Genomic DNA, 17489 nt, shown 5'->3' on the forward strand with positions numbered 1-17489 from the left:
TAGTGAAGAAAAGGTAGAGTCTAGAGTCCTGGCTTAAGGGAGTTTCAGAAGGAGAAGTTTTAAATCCCAACGGGGTTAGAGCAGAAACATATAACGCATGAACAGGTTTACTTAAGGTGACGTCTCAAACCCTGTATAGGGTATACAATTAAATGTGAGAGAGAAAAAGGTTATCACAGTGTTTATTAATGTGTAATGTCGACTAATCTGTATTTTGTTTGTTGAGTAAAAATATCGATGAGCGATAGAAGTTGTGAAGTAATTGAAAAAGTTGAGGAGCAATAGTGATTGAGCATAGTGAAGTGATTGGTACCAATCAAAAGGTAGAGATAGCTCATTAAGAAATTAGAGGCTTGAGCGGCGATTGATGGTGCATGCTCATATTTGTTGTTTTAGAAAGCATTGAAAAATTGGTGATTTAAGCAAAAGTATAAAGTTTATTTCATAAGTCTTGTAAGTATTGACAATTAATTGAGACTTGTAACTATGGGAGATACTCCTCTGATGTACTTATGTAAAACGTTACCAAAGCACATGCCCAAGCTCAAACAGTGTAGTATGGAATAAGTGAAAGGCACAGCAGATAAAATGTTCATGCCCTGGCCACAAGGAGGATCATTGTCAAAAGAGGTACTGCAACACATGACTACATACTTGCATGCTGCATACACAGGGAAGAAATTAGAGAAAAGATTAGCAATTCTGGTGCTCTAGAAAATGTACCAGGAAGAAAGGGAAGATCTGCCACTTGAGGAGGGGATGCTTCATCAGCATAAGGAGGACGGTGTTGAGCCTTCAACTCCCCTTACCTCGCCTGAAGTAAAAGGTGCTAGAACAGAAGAAATAGGGTTAATCCTTTAAAGGAGTTGAAAGCAGTGATGGGGTAGAGTAATACAATATACAACCCCCCCACTTACAGTAGCCATGATAGTCCAGAGAAGACTAAGAGAAAAGAAAAGATCTGTAAGATCATACAAGACAAAGAGGAAAGGAGTGAGCAGTCAAAATTGTCAACAGAAAAAGACAGGGAGATTAACAGATGCAAAGGAGAGAAGGATAATGCTGACGAGATAGCGCTTGTGTAGAACGAATGGATGGGAGGACAGATATTTTTCAAAATAGATGGCAAAAGCATTGAGGAAGTTAGGCAAAGAGAAGATAAGGAAGAGCAAGAAACAAAAGACAGAACGAGAGAAGAGATTGAAAGCAGATGAGCAGAAAAGGAAGAACAGGGAGCCACGAGAACAGATATATCAGGAGAAGCAAGAGAGAAAAAAAGAACAGGCAGAGAACAAAGAAAGTATGAGAATAGACAGAGTGATAGAAGATAGGGATAGAAAAGAAAGGAAGAGAGAAGAGGAGGAAGCGCAAAGACTAAGGGACAAAAGAATACAGAGACGAAGGGAAGAAGAGGAAAGAAGGGAAGTAGTGAGGAGGAAAGAACAAAGGCAAGAGGAAGAAAGAATTAGAAAAGATGTGAGAAAGCGAAGAGAATGAAAGAGGAGGCAGCAGGGTCTTGATACCGATCTCATTCGTAAAGAATCAGTAGGGCCGAGTCCAAAAATATGATGGGATAGAATAGAAGAGTTCCTTCTGATAAAGGAAGCAAAGCCATGGGGTATCTAGAGTTGCATTAGACGAAGACAGATAAATCCAGGAGAAATGGCAACTTGAAACTAGGGAGCCGTGGGAAAAGACAGTGGCATTATTTTACCACATGTTATGTCAGGGGTTGCCTGTGCCAGTACAGAGGCAGATGAACAAACAAGTGGGGATGGAAGTGAAATCATGGGCTGAGATACAGCTGGCGATAGTACACCATTGTTAGGTATTACAAGAAAAAAATGAATGAAAGATGAGACAATGACAATCGAGGAAGCCATGTTAATTCAGAAAAACAAATCTAAATTTGCCATAGAAGGGGCGGTACTGACAAGTGGAGAAGGATTTGGAATGCAGAAAGCAATAAGTGCTTCACAGGTGAGTAACCAGCACCTGATGGATCAAAGTGGATATGGGTTTGTGCCACGAGGCAGAGATATGGGCTACAGAGGAAGAGGAGGCGGATTTCAAAACAATCAAGGTGGGGTCAGAATACACAGAATGAGATTCAGAGTACCCAGGGAGGATATAATCAAGGGGGACTTGTCAGACAGGCACCCCCATGACAGACTTGTGGGATAACAGGGCATATTGCACGCATATCTGAAAGTCAAGAGATTGTACAAAATCACCAATTTACAAGAGGGGGACAGATTATCCTCCACTATATAGTACACAAACAAGAGAATGGTTCACCCAAGATCACACATTGTATCAAACACAAGTGCCGCGAGTGCTACAGCAACAAGAGCAAGTGCAAATGAATCCACAACAAGGGCAGTCGCAACAAGCCCCTATGCAGACACAGCAGTATGCAAACACAGGACAAGTGCTGATACGGAGAATAGGAGGTGTCACTGTAGTGTGAGGAAACCCTTTCACAGGGATGGGATGAGCCTGTACCCACAATAGGAAAGCTCACAGGGTGACTTGATGTGTTCAGTACTATCTGTGACACCAGACCCCCAAAAGGAACCAAGGGTCAATGTGACGATAGGAGGCAAATCTTTTTCTTTTCTTATTGACACTGGAGCAACTCGTTCCTGTATACGAGAAGGAAAATATCCAATGTCCGGAATTGCTATGAATTCTCAAGGGTTCTCTGGGGCTACAAGAGAGTTCCTTTTACTAATGAATTACCAATCTCTATAGGAGAATGTGACATGTCTGTTAATTTGTTATATTCACGACAGACACCTGTTAACATTGTGGGAAGAGATTTGATGATAAAACTAAACATGATGATTTCATTTACTGATCAAGGAATAATGTGTTGCACTCCAGGAATACACTATTTAAATGTGGGAGAATTTATACTGGCATTCACAGGGCAAGTGGCTCTGCAAGGCATTCCAGTAGATCCAAAGATTGTTCGATATGGAGTGAGCATTCTACTGACATGGCGACCTGGCTTGGTGGGAAACATTGGGGGGATACCTGATGAGGTTTTGTTTAGACCGCAAATACCTATGGCGAAGACGGGGGAAAGACTATGGGCCTCATTATGACTCAGGCGGTAAGGGGTTTACGGCAGCGTAAACAGCGCCGACCCTTACCGTTACCGCCTGATTCCGAGGTCCCTTAGCGCCATGGAGGATTTAACACCTGCTTTTAGCAGGTGTTAAAATCCAAGGCGCTAAGGGACCATGTTGTTAATTACGCCACCGTAATTTACGGTGGCGTAATTAACGCCTTCCCCACTCCCATTATGCCCTATGGGGCAAAAATGGGAATGGGGAAGGGTAAATGGGGATTGGGGACTTACCGCCCCGCCGACCTCGGAATGGGGCGGTAAGTCCGCCAACCACCATGGCGTAAACATAGTTTACGCCATGGTGGTAAAGGTACGACCCAGGCGGTAACTTACCGCCTGGGTCGTAATGAGGCCCTATCTCTATAGAATCAGAAGCAGCCATAGTACAAAGGGAAATGGCAATGCTCGAAGGAATAGATGATGAAGGTGGACCATGGAGAACAGTAATAGCTCTCAAGGAAGGGTACAGATTGATTGACATAATGATGACAACATATTTAGGGAAGACCAAACAGATGATGAAGTGGTGTTCTTTATGAGCATCACATGCTGGATAAGGAAAGAAAAGAGGGAAGTCCCACAGCGAATGGTGTTCATGCGGCAGCATCCAGCATTCTTTCAGGAAGATTTGGAGAAGGTGCCAAGCGTCCTTTAGACCACAGGCCCTTCTGACATTGTTTTATTAAAGGTAATAGGGGACAATAAAATAAAGCTGAAGACAGGATTGATTTTGCCTTGAGCAAAACAGTACCCCATGTCTCTAGAGGCTGATACAGGTATATTTCAGACCATTCAGCATTAGTGAAACAAGGGATTCTGGTGCCATCGGAATCATTGTGTAATACCGTGGTGTATCCAATCAAAAAATCTAAAGGAGGATTGTGGAGATTTATACAAGATATGAGACCGATTAACCAGATTGTAGATGCAGAGTTTCCTCTAGTTCCTAATCCGGCAACGATACTGTGCAGTATCCGGGTGGAAGCTCGATTTTTAATGGTGATCAATTTGATAAATGCATTTTTCTCGATCCTGTTGCATAAAGACTCACAAGACTTAAATTCCTTTATGTTCCGTAAAACTCGACTGAAACATACTCATTTGCCCCATGGGTACTGTGAGTCCCCTTCGATCTTTAATAGATTCCTACAGAATGGATTTAGGCAATATTGATCTCAAGAGTGCAGTGATACAATACGTCAATGACATTTTAATTTGTAGCACCAGGGAAAATGAGTGTAGACAAGACTCTATTCAGGTGATGACTATTCTAGCAGACAAGGGATATAAGGTAGACAAGGAGAAACAACAATATTGCCAAGAAGAGGTGTTATACATAGGGCAGCTGATTTCACATGAAGGAAAGAAGGCAACACCTGAAAGAGCAGAGGTGATTACCGTTTTTGGATTTATGCAACTATGTTAGAGCCTGGGTGTTTGATTACAGTACACACACAAGACCCCTTTTTCAAGCTTTAAAGAAAGTACAAGCGGATAAAGTAAAAATATAATGGACTGAATAAATGGAGGAAGGGTTTGAGGAGTTGAAAAAAGCAATTTGTACAGCCAATGTTTTAGAAATTCCCAATTATGCTATGGAATTTTATTTGTTCTTGCACACAAATGGGATAGTCATGACAGCAGTGCTTATGCACAGAACTACATTGGGTTACAAGCCTTTAGCGTATTACAGTGGGATTTTAGACCCAGTTATGAGAGGACACTTTCCTTGCGAAAAATCGTTGGCTGCTGCCGCATCAGCATTTGATGAGTCTAGAAGTATTGTTATGGGCTGCTCTATGACCCTCATCGTGGAGCATGCTCTGTTTGCCATTTTAGAGAAACCCAAACACACATTGACATCCCAAAGAGCTTCAGTTTATGAGGTAATGATTTCTAATCCAATGATTAAGATTGTACAATGTAAAATAGTGAATCCTACCATGTTCATGGCTGAGCCAATAGAAGAAGGAGATCATGTGCATGACTGTGCTAATTATGTTGAATTTATGATGATGTACCCCAAGTGAAGAAAAATGCTTTAGCGGGAGGCGAAATTCTCTTTATTGATGGTTCTTTAAAAACTGATCAGACTAGTGGGGAAAGCCATTGAGGTGCAGCAGTAGTGAGACACAGATTAAATTGAGAAATTGAAGTTGGAGCAAGTGCAAGGCTAGCATCTAACCTTTCAACACAAGCAGCAGAATTAGTAGCGCTTATTGCCACGCTAGACAATAAGCGCTACTAATAGCATTACTGTGTTAAAGTTGAATTTTATAATGTGTTCCCAACTTCATTGAGTGTGCCCTAATAGTGCCACTGTGCTAAAGTTTGAACTTAGAAGATATTCCCAACATCATTGAGTGTGCCCTAATAGCGTCACTGTGTTAAAGTTGAATCTAGAAAGTGTGACTAATAGCGTCACTATGGTGCAGATAGAGACTACACCTGTTCACCATGTTGATTGAAAGGATGGGGTTGATGGAAAGGATGGGCTGGATGGAAAGGATGGGGTGGATGGAAAGGATAGGATGGATGGAAAGGATAGGATGGATGGATGGAAAGGATGGGAATGGATAGAAAGGATGGTAGTGGATGGAAAGGATGGAGTGGATGAATGTTTACCCCTATCCATCCTGTCGCTCTATATACGTATCCGCAATGTACACCCCTGGTCCTGCTCTCGTGCTTGATCGCATGCGCTTTAATGATAACCACCATATCACACTACTACGCTTACTCTCTCCTATCCTATACACCATCATTCAACTAGAACACAGCTATGCTATGACACATTCAGCCTAGCTGTTCTCATACTGTCATGACCCCACAAACACCTAATCATCTAATAAAACACAGCTAGCTGAGCACATTCCGGCTAGCTTACGCGTCTCCTCAGGCCTAATGCAGCCAGTACTCAGTCTGGGTGTCCACCCTCCAGACTGAACACATCCAACTGATTTCCGCAGCACCACACCTACCGCTAAGAAGCAGCTAACAACCACAACTGCTGCACAGATATCCGGTGCACCAACGCATAATATGACACTTCTTCTCTCTACTGACTTGAACTGCGGTTCCCGAGGGCGTTCAACCTACCAGCGCTTTAAGATCATACCAATGATACATAAGGCGCTATATAAATGGCAAATAACATAACATAGAGAAACTCAAAGGACAGGAAGTGACGGTGTACAGTCAATCTGCCTACGTGACATCAACCATACATGCATGATTAGCATGTTGGAAAAGGAGGGGCTCCAGTGCAGCACGCATCTTTATTTGACAGGCTTATTAAGGCACTACAAATCCCAGTGACCATAGTGGTTGATAAATGTGCATCGCACACTAAGTAAACAGATTATATCTCTTGCGGGAACGAAGCCACAGATGAAGAAGTCAAAAGAGTTGCATATTCCCCAGATATTTCAAGTTTTGATTCTGAGAGTATTAAAGAAAAAGTAGTTACAACCATATTAGTGCAAGAAGGGTTTAATAAATTGTCGATAACCCAACTAATGGAGATTCAAGGCAGTACAACACAGAAAGAGCAGGAATTGTGGAAACAAAGGGGGTGTTCTTTATCCCCCGACAGAAGCACTATGGCGACAAGACAGCAGTGGAAAGCCAGTGATGCCAGAAGCATTATTAAAGGTAGCGCTTGAACAGCTGCATTACCCTGTGCATGTAATTAGGGAGTCTTGCTGCTACAATTGTGAAAGACTGGTTCATTCTGAATGTGTTGGAACACGTTGCACCATTTATGGTAAACTGCACTGTGTGTCAAATTTTTACTGCTGGGCATACACTGAGAACAATGAGAGGGGCGATCCATCGACCAAATGGTCTGTTTCAGCACTCCAATATTGACTATGTTGATATACTGCAAGTATGTAATGAATATAGGTATCTATTAGTGATGGTGTGTCCCTTTCCAGGTGGATTGAGGCAGGTCCATGTACACACCCTTATGCCACTTGCGCAGCATAGATTTTAGTATGCAAAGTTTTCCCGTGATGGGGTGTGTGAAGTGCTGAGATCCGACAATGGGCCACATTTTGTTAATGAGCTATTTGAACTAATGGGGCTTCTATTGAAGATAAAGCAACAGTTTTCTTCTGCTTATCACCCGCAAGTGAATGGGATATGTGAGAGACTCAATGACCTCCTTAAAGAAGGGATTGTCATGAATAAAATGACTTTGAAGAAGGGATGGCTATAATGCCTCCTCCTAGATTTATATGTCCTTCCGAATCAGCCAGAATTAGACCATCACGTCACCCCTCATGAACTAGTGACAGTGAGGCATATGAGAACACCCCTTACACCTCCATTTAGAAGTAAAAGTGATGCCCAGAGTGTAGCTAAAACCTTAGGTAATGAGATGCACAACTATTTGACATGTATGACCTCCAGCATTACTCTCATTTCAGATCAAGTCAAGCACAAGGGGGGTTGGTCTCAGAACACAGAAGAAGACAATTTAACAACCAACCCAAGTCAACTACTATCAGCACCTAAGTTATATGTTGGAGACCTAGTTCTCATTAAAAACTTTACTAGAAAGTGGCATGAGCCACGATTCAATGGTCCCTTTTGCGTTGAGAATATAACTCCTTCAGCTGTGAAAGTCCAAGGGAGACAAGCTTGGCTTCCCTCTTGTATCTTATTTTCATGGTGGGTTTTACATGTGCAAATTGTGACTGTGTTAGAATAATCTTCAAAGCTTTACTAAATTCTGCTCCTAATGTTCTATTAGATGCAGTTTTCACTATGTTTTTCTTTGTTTCAATATTTAAAGTTCCATTCACTTTAGGATACAGCACATATTAGTATGCAGCATCTGATGGATTTTCTCGAATTTGAAGTTCCAATTTTCTTCTGAAGCTAGTATGTAACAGTTCTGCTCTTTTGGGAGGAGTTCACTCATACGATATTCAAAAAAACATGAATAGTAGCGCTTGTTAAGATTTTCATTCAGTTGTGTATTAAAAAAACATGGATTGTATTAAATTCCGTATTCAATGAGCATGGGTTGCTCTTGTCTAGATTTTAATTCAGTTTGGTATTCACGAAACATGATTTGTACTCAGAACACCTTTCATTCCACCCGCGGTTTAACATTTCCTTAGCTCACTTCAAACTGAATGTACAACCTTTGAAGACTTTCAAAACGTGCATTCTCCCACGCATAACCATTCTGATGCAAAGTATTCATAGTCATTCAATATTGGACAATGAATTGAATCGGAGATCATCGAAAACATGTTTCTCCAAACACGCAACCACTCTGATACAACCAAGTTTAAACACATAGGCACCGGATTTCGCAATGACTAGAAACTCACTGGTCGTATTCAAAGGCTTCACAGCAACATGGTTCATGCAGCCTTCTACTCCTCACTTCAGGGGTCCCACTCCTGCCCCTCATTCACCTGTGTATCTATGATCCAACTCAAGGAAACAAGCATCTTGAACACATATGAAAGGGACAGCCTCTCCACATGACTACCTTCTTAATGTTTGGTTTGCTCCACATAGCCCCAGTTCTCATGCCTCACTTTCACTGGCCTTCCTGCTGCTGCTCCGGTCGTTCTTCCATGCACAGGTTTCCCAGCTGTCTCTAATTCTGCTGGGCTGGTCTCCTAGTATACACCTGTAGCCCCTTGACAGGCTGCAGGTATGGATGTCCAATCAGCCCTGCCGGACCACGATCAACAGGACGTGCCTGACCTTTACAGCTCTTAGCAGGCATCTTCCTTGTCCCAATACCAGAGTGTGGTCTTCATTGTTCTTTGATGCCTCTTTCTCGTCCCAGTACTGCCAAGTGTCAAATGGGGAGAAATGAGTGGAACTGGCTTAGAAGAGCCCATGAAGATTGGGGAATGGTGTGGTCAGTCCATACTAGGGAAAATACTACTGTCTTGCCCATCTAATACTTAGTCCTTTCCCCCTTCTTTCTGGTGTGTCTGGACTGGTGATATTTTCTATTACTTTGTAGGTCAGTGGAACATGAATAACAATATCCAATAATTGCCTCTAGAATAGAGGACTCTTCCTGGAAGGGAGAGGCTGAATATCATGTCTCACCTGAGAACATCTCATTCCCAATCCCTGAGAACCCTCCACCCAGGTGATCCTCCCTCGCTTCACCACCCCAGGGTCAGGATCCAAAAGAGATGACCTTTCCCTTGCCACCTGTGCAGTGGATCCAAGGGGAATAGATGTGAGGATGCTCTCAGGTTTATCACACTGTGTGTACCTCTGTGCTTGTGATGTATACATCATAGGCTGTTGTGACTGTATTGGTGCATGTTGTGTTGGTGCCATTTGCAGCTCATGCATCTGTGTCTGCATGTGATTTTGAGCATAATAGTCAGGCTGTTCGGCATGGTATGTTGGCTGGTATGTCAACCCCCATTCTGCTGCATTCCCCCTCTGCTCGTGTACACATGTGATATGTGGACCTCCAATGGGTTTATGCTGCCCCTTGTTAAACCCATCTCCACCTTGCTGCACCGGGTAAACGCTCCTCGCCCTCTGGGCACCCCTCCTAGTCCCGTGGTCAATAGTTAGAATCTCCTCTTCCTGCAAAATTTCCACTTGCCATCTGCTGATTCTGAGTACTCTGGGTAACCACTCCCTCTCTGCTCGTCTACATCGCCCCTTCCATTGTATGCTTTCACAATTGTTTCAGAACCAATTTTGCTTCTTCCTGCTTTCCATCCTCACCTTTCCTTCTCGTCTTCTCCTGCATGAGCCGACAATAGTATACTATAGTCAACTGAATTTCTAACCATGGCTTCGCCTCCATACATACTCATTTTTTAAATTGCTTCTGTACCTGCTCTGGTAGCACCTGGCTTAGTATGTGGTAAAATAAACCCACTGTTTTATCCCATGGTTTCTGCATCTCAAGATGCCAACATTCCTGCATCTCGTGAATATATTGAAGTGGGTCTTCATGCTCAAGCATTTTGAATGCCATCATTTGTGCTTATGTCAGATGTTTGCCATACAGCTGATGTGCAGTTATTGAACGGTGCCCCATCGTGCACTGTGTTCTGCGCTGTCACTTCAAGATATCCTTTCCATTTCCAAACATTGTCAGCTACCTCCCAAGAATGGCAGAGAGTAAGCTCTTCATGTCACCTACTGCCAGTTTCAACCGTGCTGTCAGTCTTTCTAATTCATAAATGCATTTCCCCGCTTCTGCAGTCAGCTATGACAATTTACACCTCAAGTTATCTTTGTCCATCTTTTGTTACAGTATATATTGTGGTCGCCCAGCACCCTTTTCTAGCATTGGAAACTGCATCAGTCCTACACCTCTGTTATATTTCCCTACATCTTTCGTAGTCGTAAATGTTCTCATCATGGTGGTTCTCTTTCATCCCGGTAATGCTCTCAACCTCTGTGCATATGGAGTAAATTTGTATACGCTATGCGATCTGCCTTTGGAATGCTCAAGCCATCCCTCAGGTTCCAGCTTTCCCCTTTTGGTAGCCTCCTCTCTGTCCCACAGTGTCTCCAGCTCTGGGCATACTTGCCCAGAGGGGTGACATGGCCATCTCCCTTCGTCATCATCACTCTCACCTAGGTCCTCATCTGATGCCATTGTCCCTGAGCTATCATCACTGCCTTCACCCCCTTCATCCTCAAAATTAAGCCTTCTCACATGCATTTCCGCTGCCATCTCCCCATTGCTCTGTCCAGTGAGTCACTCTCATCACCCTTAATGGGGACCCCACTACACTCCTGCTTGCCTTCAGGGCAGAAGCGCAATCCCTCCTGCTCCTATACAGTATCCCTATTCTCCTCGGTATTCCTGCATACTCATCGTCAGCTAAAGGTTTGTGCTTTGTCATTATGATATGATATGATATGATATGATATGGCATTTATAACATGCCCATATACAAGTGTTTCAAGGTGCGATGAGGCAAGGGAGGGGGAACAAAGGGAAGACAGGCAGCGATCCTACTAGGCCAGGTGTCATTCAGATCGTGCAAGTGCAAGAGAGGGGGGAAAGGGAAAGGTGCATGGGGAAGGGAGAGGGGAAGTGCAGTACATGGGATAGTAGAATATTAAGAGTGCAAGTTAAGTGCAGAGATAGGTGCTGGTAGGGGAACTGTAGGGATACAGAAAACAGTCCCCAGGTGCAAGGGTTGCCAGGGAGGCAGTGCAGGTGTGCAACTGGCGAGGCCTGGGCCCGAGATCAGAAAGGGTGGCCAGGTATCCAGTGCAGTTTCAGCCAGGAATTCAGCAGGGGAGAGGGGAAGATAAAGCAAAAGCAAAGATAATGGTTTTGAGGTGCTTCCGGAACCAGAGATGGTTCTCCTCACGTTTCAGGGATGTAGGAAGGCTGTTCCAGAGGGAGGCCCTTGCCGAAGAGAGAGATCTACCACCAACTTGCTTGGAGAAGCGAATGACTCTGAGGGAGTTGGAGGTGGATGAGCGAAGAGCTCGAGAAGGAAGATATTTAGGAAGGGAGAGTTGAAGGTAATGCGGCCCCAGGCCCCAGAAGGCCCTGTGGACAATGCAGAGTGTTTTGAACATAATTCTTGCAGCCACAGGGAGCCAGTGCAGAGATTTCAGTCCTGGAGAGATACGATCCCTGTGCTTGAGGCCAAGGACAAGTCTTGCAGTCCTGTTTTGGATAAGTTGCAGAGTGCGGAGAGTAGAGGTAGGAAGATTTAGAAAGAGGCTAGTCCAGGCTAGAGAGAACCAGGGCTCCAGAGAAAGTGTGCTTCTGAGAGAAGGACAGGAAAGGAAGAATACCTCTGAGGAGGTGCAGCTGGTAGTGTGACTTCCTAGAGACGTCTGAGATGTGAGGGGAGAAGGAGAGTGTGGAGTCGAAGATGACCCCAGGGTTTTTAGCCTTGCAGGTGGGAGCAGGAAGAGGGCCAAGAGAGGCCGGCCAGAGAGCTACAGGGAAGGAGGGAGCGGGTGTGCCGATGAGTAGAATTACTGGCATTAAGGCAGAGGTCATTGGCGGCACACCACTCCTGGATAGCAGACAGACAGTCAGGGATGAGGGCAGGATAGCCTGAAAATGAGCTGGGTATCATCCGCATAGCACTGAAAATTGGGGCAGAGAGTGGTGATGCAGTGGGCAAGGAGTGCCAGGTATTGGTTGAACAGCCAGGGAGAGATGTTAGATCCCTGGGGGACACCACAGGTAGAGAAAAATATATCAGAGAGGAAGGACCCAAGTTGGACCTGGGAGGGTCGGACAGAGAGGAAAGAAGTCAGCCAAGCCAGAGCCTGACTAGTGATACCCAGGTTATCACGGAGACGGTTGAGCAGGATGGCAAGGTTGACAGTGTCAAAGGCAGAAGAGAGATCAAGCAAGATAAGGACGCATGGGGTGTTAGAGTCAAGGTTTGTGAGCAGGTCTTCACGGATGTTCAGGGGAGCAGTTTCTGTGCTTCTGGCAGCTCTGAAGCCAGACTGATGGTCATGAAGACAACCAACAGATTCAGTGTGGAGATTAAGCTGGGAGATGGCCAGTTTCTCCAGGATCTTGCCTATGAAGGGAGTGATGGAGATTGGGCGATAGTTATCCGGGCAGGAGGGGTCGGCAGAGGGTTTCTTGAAAAGAGGGTGCACAAGGGAGTGCTTCAGGGGGGATGGGAAGACTCCAGTGGTGAAGGAGTGATTGCAGAAATCAGCCAGGGCAGGAGCCAGGGAGTCAATGTGGTCCATGATAGTTTTGGAGGAACAGGGTTGAACCTGTTTCAACAAGACTTTCATAGATCGGACTTGTCTAGAAACCTTGTCTGCAGAAATAGGGGAAAGGCAGAGAAGGAGGGAGGGCGGGTCGCTGCAGAAGGGCCAGAAGAAGAGCAGGGAATTGAGGGAGGGAGGCGATAGGAGGAGAGTGAGGACAGGATGTCCTGAGGTTTTGAAATGAAGTGAGAAGCCAGTGCCGTGCAGAGGGCCTGGCAAGGGACAGGAGAGGTAGAGACTGCGGCAGAATTGTCCAGTTCCTTGCAGATTTTAAAGATTCAGCCGAGTTGTTAGATGCCGCAGAGATGCGGGCTTAGATATGAGCTCTCTTCTTGGTGAGGACGGAGAGCCGGTATTGCCTTTGCATCAGGCGGCACGCCAGTTTGTCAGAGAATGAACATGAAGCACGCCATTTCCTCTCAGCCACCCTGCACTTGCATTTTAGGGTGATGAAGTCTGAGTCATACCAGGAGTTAAACTTGGCTTTGGGCTTCAGACGGATTCTCATGACAGGCGCAAGGATATCAAGAGTATCAGATATAGAAGAGTGGAGCGAGGAGAGGGATGTGTCAGGGTGAGAGTCAGCCTAAGGGGGATGAGAAGGTGGCGGCGAAAGCCTCAAGTGACACGAGCTTCATGGGCCGGATGACTGAGAATATGGGTGCCAGTGCAAGAGGTGGCTTGGCCTGAGGGGTAGCGAGGGTGAGGTGGGAGGATAGGAGAAAGTGATCACTCCAGGAGAGAGGAGTGGAGAGAGGGACAGAGAGGGGAAGGTCTGAGGAAATCAGAACATAGAGAGTGTGCCCTGCAGAATGAGTCGGGCCAGAGGGGAGAATGGTGAGTGAGAGAGGGTCGCAGAGATCGCATAAGAGTCCAGAGGGGGGACAGAAGGCATCCAAGTGGATGTTGAATTCTCCAAGAAGGAGGAGTTGAGTGGTTGAGGCCAGGAGTGAGGAGGAGAGGTCCGCCCACTCAGAGAGGAAGACATAAATCTGGTGGCCGATAGATAGTAGCCAAAGTAAGGGAATTGCTAGGGGAGAGAGAGAGCCTGCAAACAAGGCATTCAAAAGAGGAGTAGGCCTGCGTAGGAGTGACAGAGGCATGAATCCACTCAGGGAAGATAAGGGTAACACCCCGCCAGAGCGGTTGAGCCTGGGCGTGGAGAGGATCTTGTAGCTGTCAGGTAGGAGCGTGTCAAAGCTGGTGAAAGAGCTGGCCATGAACCATGTCTCAGTGAGACAGAGAACATTGAGGTCAAGTTCTTCAAGAAGGCAGCAGATATCAGAGGAATGTTTGACAGCAGAGCGAGAGTTAAGAGTGGCAATGTGGAGAAGGTTGCCATCCTTGAAGGACTTCCGGGGAGGGGTACAGATCAGAGGTACACCCTGCAGAGGTGTAGAAGGAGCCCAAGAGGGGGCAGAGAGGGAGGGGGGGAGGTAGCCAAGGAAAGGGGACGGGGGACAGCAGGAGAAGAAAGGAAGTTGATGAGGCGTGGGAAGCGTCTATCAAAGAGGTGAAGGTTGGCCTGAGGGCCTTGGACCAAGACGGTCCCATTAGAGTAAACATTAATGATGACCTTAGAGGAATGGAAAGAGGCCAGGAAGGAAATCCCAATGGGTGCCACCATTAATGGGAGAAGAGGAGAAGGAGAGAGCACAGAGACCATATGAAGGGTCCATAAATCAGGTGAAGGCACGACAAAGAGGATGTCAGTGAGAGTTTCCTTGGAGGCGGCACTGGTGTAGGTGTCAGCGATAGGTAGGTATGGGTTGGAGACCAGGATTTCCTTTTTAAACTTCTTCCTACCAGATTTAGTGAGGAGAGCACGATAGTCAATAGAGAAGCAGTTATAGAAGATAGGAAAGACAGAGAGCACTATAGAGTAGGTGGGAGAGGAGGGGGCGGAAGGAGGTGGGAAACACTGGCGAGAGTAGGCAGACAAGATAGCGAGTGGCAATCAAGATGCACAATAGGACAGACTCTCAGGGTTAAAGAGCTCACAAATGCTGAACTTTAGAGCCGGTGAGAAGCCACCTAAGATTGGGAATCAAGAAAGGGGAGAAAAAAGGCCTAGTTTTCACAATGCAAAACATTTTTAAATACTGATAAAGTGCGTATTGCAACAACACGTGGAGAAGCCACCTAAGTTTGAGAATCCTCAAAGGGGAGAAAAAGGGCTAGTTTTCACAGTGCAACATTTTAAATACTGATACAGCGCGTATTACAACAGCATTTGGAGAAGCCACCTAAGTTTGATAATACTGAGAGGGGAGAAAAAGGCCCAGTTTCCACAGTGCACATTTTTAATACGAAGTTTAATCAGAGGAGGAGGCAGTCTCGGAGGCGGGAGGGGAAAGGCAAGGAGAGGGTCGGGTGAAAAGAGTGTGGAAGCCACGGGCAGCGGGCACTACAAGCCACAAAACAGCAATTAGGCCCAGGAAGGGTCCAGGCAGCACTCACTCACCGTGTGGAGGTCCGATGCAAGTGGCAGTGTGCACACACGGGTGCCGGCTGCTATCCAGGAAGAAAGATGCACAGTGTCCAATCAGGGAGGAGGAGGCAGGCTGGGAGGCGGGAGGAGGGAGGGGAAAGGCAAGGAGAGGGTCGGGTGATAGAAGCGTGGAAGCCGTGGCCTGGGGACATTACAAGCCACAAAACAGCAATTAGGCCCAGGAAGGGTCCAGGCAGCACTCACTCACCATGTGGAGGCCTGATGGAAGTGGCGGCGCACACACATCGGTGCCGGCTGGTATCCAGGAAAAAGGACACACAGTGTACAATCAGGGAGGAGGAGGCAGGCTGGGAGGCGGGAGGAGAGAGGGGAAAGGCAAGGAGAGGGTCGGGCTAAAAGAAGCATGGAAGATGCGGGCTGGGGGCACTACAAGCCACAAAAAACAGCAATTAGGCCCAGGAAGGGTCCAGGCAGCACTCACTCACCGTGTGGAGGCCCGATGGAAGTGGTGGCGCGCACACACAGGTGTTGGCTGCTATCCAGGAAGCAGGACGCACAGTGTCCAATCAGGGAGGAGGAGGCAGGCCACACCACAATACAAAGACATCACAAATACACAAATACGGTTGTCTTCCTGCTGAGAGACAGATGAACACCATTGGTGGATTCCTGGAGGCGTCAATATTATATTATATTATATTATATTATATTATATTATATTATATTATATTATATTATATTATATATAAGGTGGTAGTGTGATGTGTTTAGAAAAATAGGAGGCACGTAGAGAGGCCTAATGGTACTAAGAGGACTTAGCAGAAGCGTTTTGAGGCTTTGCCATAGGGGTGATAGACTGTTAAATGCCACCACATGGAGGATTCAATGCCAGACCTATATCTTAGGCCAAACTGTATCTGGGAGCCACACATGTGAGTAAAATGTTGACTGTTACAATCACCCACCCTCAGAGTCTCTTCAATGAATCTCTTGAGACCAGGATGGGTAGGAGGCCCTGATGGAGGACTATGCCAGGGTATGACAGGTTTATGAATATTGTTGACATATTTATTTACATAAAAAGGTTACACTGTATTCAGATTCGGCTGGGATTTCCAAAACCCTCCATGCAGGAGTTGTGTGTTTTATTATAACCTACTCCAGGAACTCAGTGCATAGCCCATCTACTGTTACAAGCATCATCAGAATATTGCAGGGTGCCTAGTTCGCTCTTCCTTTCTAGCTGAACAGTTCGTGAGGGGGTGTAGAGTGGCCCAACCCTGGTCTGTTAGTGAAATGAAGTGACATTGTTAGGCTCACAGGTAAGTTCCAGTTACTTTATCATCCATACTTAAGTTTCATAGGGTTAGCTTAGTAGGAACAGATACTAGGAAAAGACACTGGCTCCCATTACCCAGGCAGGGGGCGCTCCAACTCTCCAACGGCCTAGGCTCAGAACCCTCATCACAAACATTCCCTCACTCACACCATAAAATTCCATCTTACATCACATGCTTCCACATTCACCTCCAAGCACAATACAACAGTTACCAAAGGTCAAGCCAGCGGGCCAGGACACAAATAAAATAAGGAATACAATTAATTCTTACCTCCCCCACTGAACATCACCCTATGCTTCACACTGCAAATCATTCCTGTGCTGCAATTCACTCCTTTGCTCAACAGATTGTAAAGGAACAATCACCTGTGACCTGCGTTCACTGCTCTGCCTTATTCAGTCTGTATCTCCAAATGGTATCTTCCAGGCCTGTTAGAAAATAGCCATGGGCGTAGCTCTCATAAAGAAACCAACTGCTGGCGCCTGCAACTCTGCATTCTACAGACCTGTTTCTCTCGACCACCAAAACTTTAAAATCCTCATGAGGGTTGTCTTCAACAACATAATCAACTTTCTCGATATACACTTGCTTGCTGATCGCTAACGCTCTGGATTTGAGTCCCAACACTCAACCGAGACTCCACTCATGCAGATCACACATTTGATTACCACTGCAAGCCATTCTCACCTTTCCTCCATTCTTCTTCTTCTAGACATTTGAGGTGACTTTCATACTGCTGATCATCCCACCCTCCTTGGCTTCAAGGACACCATACTTGACTAAGTGTCCTCCCATGTCTTCGATCTTTTCTTGCCCATCCCTCGGGACT

Source organism: Ambystoma mexicanum, chromosome 5q (genome assembly GCF_040938575.1).
Source record: "Ambystoma mexicanum isolate Mex_15411 chromosome 5q, UKY_AmexF1_1, whole genome shotgun sequence".
In the NCBI taxonomy this organism is placed as follows: domain Eukaryota; kingdom Metazoa; phylum Chordata; class Amphibia; order Caudata; family Ambystomatidae; genus Ambystoma; species Ambystoma mexicanum.